Below are 4759 nucleotides of genomic sequence, written 5' to 3'. Positions count from 1 at the left end.
CTTGTTTTTGAAAGGAAAACACTTACGGTTAATTCTTCAAAGTTGCTGGAAAGTAAGTCAGCTTTCTAAGCACCAGCTGTGGTTTCAGCCGTTTAACAAACTGTAAGAAGTTAACTACTGGTAGGTGAACCAGTTCCTTGCATGATTTTTATAATACTGTTTGTCTGATTTTCTCTGATATAGCTTAGTTTTCTGATTGCTGACACTTAAGCATATTGAGGCAAGAATGAAGTTTACAGAAGTCCTAGAGAGAACAATTTCTTTATGTACTAGTAGGTCTACTGTGAGGAGATTGGCATCCATTATGTCCTACGATCAGAAATTGAAAATGAGGAGTGAATGCAGACCCTTTTCCACATACAGGAACAATGGTGATAAGAACAGATTCAGATGCTGTTTAATATTGAACACATTGAAATGCATTATTTTCTCTTTATGTAGTTACGGGTGGATGACGGGTTAGGAGGGAACAAATTCCAAGTTGCCATCTCTGTAATACTCATGTGACAGGTCACTTTTGTATGTTATTTGTATAGCGCCCTCAGTTGGCTGTGCTCAGTCAACCATTCAGTGTGAGTTCATTTAGAGACCCCCTCTGGGCACTTGCAAGTTCATTTAGTGACCCCCTCTAGGCACCTTTGTAGTATATTGCCCTTTGTCTCATAACACACTGAGTCTTCAGCCAGTAAGCACCGTCCAGAGTCATCCTTTAGCTGCCACATAGCCAACAAGTGCCATGATGCCTGTCCCCGCAATTTAGTCCAGTTCATCTTTTGTATTCTATCCAAGTTTTTCTTTTCTTTTTTATAATGATTTCTTTCTTCCTTTACGTATTTTGACTATACCATTGCGGTTTAGTGATTTCTTGAAGTTATCCATTTGGTGCATGTGTAAGGCACACTGCCCATGTGGCACATGGCACAGGAAGTCTTTAATCCTCAAGTTGCCGCATATTCAATGATGTGTAAATAGTCTTGCTATCCTTTAGTGCAGCAAGGAGGAAGTCAGCCACCACTGTTTATTGCCCCTTACTAGGAAGCCCATTGTTCCTGCTTAGTTAAGCACTGTGGGAAGACTTAGTGGCAGTGCATGTAGGCTGGATAGACTGGTGTGCCAGTCACCGTGTGATTTGTTTTTGTTGCTTATTACTGGAGTGCAGGTAAAAGCATATACGTGCCCTGTGCATCCGAGCCTAGTGCATCATGTTGTGTTTAAAGGAACTGCAGATTTTTTTTATAACTTTAATATGTGTTTGATTGTTCTTTGCCAGAATGGTACATCCATTGGTTTAGTACTTATCTTGCATTATTTTGTTTCTCATTTCAGGGTTTTTTCTTGTTTTGGTTTTAGCTTTCTGCACCATTAAAGATTTGGAAAGAAACCAGACCATGCATCAATGGCCTTGACTTTCCCCTGTGTCACACTCAACAAGTTTGTAGGAGTACACAGCTTCATCGTCATCATATGTGATGTTGAACCAGGGAGGAAACCCAGGAACCTGACTAATGACTTTACCCGTGTACATCTGTCTCTCCCCATCCTCAGAAGCAAAGTAGTGGCTGACAGTTTTACCGACTAGCAATGGAATTGTTACATTCATGTCATCATGTGTGGTTGTTTGAACTGACTCCCCATCGGCTAAAGAAGTTGCTGCATCAATAAACAAAAACAAATGATCCCTCAAGGCTGTCCAAGGCTTTGGTTTTCCTCCATCACTGAAAGTGAACTGCTTATCCCCATTCACAAATTGGTGCAGAACTTTACGGCGAAACCTAATCTGATTTTTACATGCAGTGTATCGCTCTTTGTCACTTTTACACTGATTCATTTTTTGCATTAATGTGTTCCTTGATTGCCATAACCTTGCATCAACAATTACGCATGTCAAGTCTTCCTTCCGCTTCTGTTTCAGTTGCCATCTCCTTTCCATGTGGTTTTTCTTCTCTTGTTGTTTTTTTCACAAGTTCTTCATGGTGCAGTTTTTCTCTCTCTTTAATCTTTCCGTGCAGATCTTTAGTTGGGCTACCCATAACACTGTTTACTAATTTTTGTCTATCTTGTTCTGGCAAAGAAGCAATATAGTCATAAGTTTTGTTAAAACCAACATAACTTGTGCTTCGTTAGTAACTGCTGATGCATTGGGCCATCTACTAATCCAGTAACCTAAATAACTAAAGATTCTTTGTGGAAACTTGTTGTGCTTGGGAGTTGATTCTGTTTGCTCATGAAAGTTCTTGCTTTTCTTTACTTTACTGAATGTTCTTCCTGGCAGATAGTCAGTTGTTACCCTCAATATCAATTGTTGCAAAGCTATTAAGGTGTGCTGCATCATACTTAAGGCAATGTCATCATGTATCCACTGTTGTCTCAGAGAATCAAACACTTCATCTCTACTGATCAAGTCATCATCAAAGCATGAAATATCACAGTTGAGAAACTCATTAAGTTGTACATCTGATGTGGTGGTTTCTTGACGGAATTTATGAAGATTAGTGTATACGTCACACATGTCAAGTATATGGCCAGTTTTCTCTGTTAGGCGCCAAAGAGATGCAGTTATTAGCTTGTGAAGGATACCTAACACTTTACATCCAGCAAGAAACAAAGGAACTTGCAAATCTGCATGAACTGCTAAGAAGTCCATTACTCATTCCAATTACATTGTTAAGGAAATCCAGCATGAAATCTTTCAAGTGAAATACACAACCACCAAGTAAGAAAATAATGTTAAACCTGTTGCCACTGAAATTCTGTAGAAAGCGTTTGTGTACTCCCTTGTCATTCAAGTAGGTATTCCAGGATATGTAACATCCACTTTTTTCTTCACCACCTCTTGCAAAAGCCTTACAGGCAGATCGAACTAACCGAACAGTTCCACTATCAGCTCCAAACACTGTGATACCCTGTACTGCTCCTGCTCCAATTTTCTTACCTTCAAGATACATGTTCTCAAATTGTTTAAACGATGCTGAAATTGTTTCTGCCATTGAAAGTAGGAGGTGAAGTCTACAGAAAAAAATTGTTCATTTCAATCAACTTGTGCTTGGCAGTCTTGCTTAAAGAATCCCAGTTCTCTGTTATTTTAGGAAGGCATGACTCTCTATAAGACTGGAGGATTGCATTGAACTTAGTTTCAGTAGCAGCATGATCACTCATTGTGTTCTTAATCTCACACAGTATTTTAGAACCTACATCGTCTTTTCCATGGCAGATGTCTGTGATATTGTCTAGAATCTTCTTGAAAGTTGTAAGAGTATCCTCAGCACTTTTTGAAACCATTTCTCTAAAACCTAAGACAAAGTTGTTATACTCTGCATCAGTAACTGTGTATGTCATATAAACATCACCCTGGTTTGGCGTTTCATCTGTGGCCAGAGTTAAGTTTGGTTTGGTAGACAGATCACTCAATTGCTGCTGAGAAATCAATAATCGTTCGTCATTCATATTAGACACTGTTCTTCCACAAAGTAAAGAATCCGCGACCTTGCCAACCATGTCCAGGACAGTTTGAATGACAAGCCCAATGTTGTCAAAACTAACATGCAAAGACAGTAACTTGTATACACACAGTCTAGCTTTAGGGGTGTAACATGTATGACGTTTATCATTAGTGCCTGTTAAGTGAACCGTTTCTGAAGATTTTTCATCACATGGAGACCCTGGTTTGATTTGATCAAGCAATTGTGCATTAACATCCTTTACATCTGACAGTGTTTCTCTGAGCTTCCTATTTTCTTCTTCAAGTTCGTGTATCTTAGACTCGCATTCCCAGTGATCATTACTATCAGACAATTTAGCATTTTTCACACTGCATAACTCTGATTTCAAGTTCCGTTTCCTGGTCTTTTGCAGTTTCAGTTTACGGTCTTTCTTACGTAACTTTGTAGTAAGCACACCTATTTTAACTTGTTGCTCCTTTATTGTTGCCTGATGACGTAACTCCCTTCTTTTCTGTACCATTACTTTATGTGGTGATGGTCTGGATTGCCGCAACTTTTCATTTGCCTCTTTAAGTTTGTGAACATCCGTAGTCAAATTCTCACAGATCTCTCTCATTTCACAGATGTCTGAAAAGTACGTTTTAGCTTTTTTAGGACAATTCGGTTTACTTTTGGGAAGTGAATAAATCATTTCTTCCCAGTCACAGAATTTACCAGACCTTGCCTTAGACTTCACAAGCCCATGTCTCATTTTGATTGGATGTTGCCACTGAGAATGAATGGAGGCTTCATGGGGAATATTACACAATGGGGTGTCCAGCAATTTACTAAGCTACATTTTTACTTCAGACCATGTATGAGATCCAGATTTCTTCAGTTGAAAGAGTTTTTAGATGTGCTTATGATGAAGGTGGGTGGGTTTTTCAAGGAGATCTTCGCCTGCTTGTAGTTGATGGATGAGTTCACTTGAAAGTGCTTCTGCAGGACCAGGATTGGTTTCAATGTCACCACAGAGAAGAAAAGCTTTCTGAAAGTATGGAGAGGGAACTGTTGCTTCGATGGTCATGGAAATGTGGAAGAATTGTTGCAGAAGAGGAAGTTCTGTGGATTCTTCAGTTGGGGCAGGGGAGAGGATACAGTGATGGACAGCCAGGAAGAAAACCATCATAACAGCTATGACAGCAAGGTTAACGTTGCTGTCACACCATTCTGTTTGCTGCTTTGCTTTCCTTGCCTGTTTTGATGGAGGCATGGTGAATTCTCCAATCCTGGCCTGCCACAACTGAGTTGGGATGCCCATGACTTTGAAGGAAATGGGC

The 4759-nt window shown here is 39.7% G+C and overlaps 1 pseudogene; it reads right to left on the bottom strand.

Annotated features, from left to right (window-relative positions):
- Positions 1 to 1881: 1881 nt before the first annotated feature.
- LOC147795359 (uncharacterized) lies at positions 1882 to 3504 on the bottom strand (annotated as a pseudogene).
- Between the last annotated feature and the right edge of the window lie 1255 nt (positions 3505 to 4759).

The sequence above is a fragment of the Acanthaster planci genome, unplaced genomic scaffold (genome assembly GCF_054643075.1).
Source record: "Acanthaster planci isolate LZ-2023a unplaced genomic scaffold, COTS_SCS Contig58, whole genome shotgun sequence".
Classification (NCBI taxonomy): Eukaryota; Metazoa; Echinodermata; class Asteroidea; order Valvatida; family Acanthasteridae; genus Acanthaster; species Acanthaster planci.
This window is presented reverse-complemented; position numbering and strand designations above follow the sequence as displayed.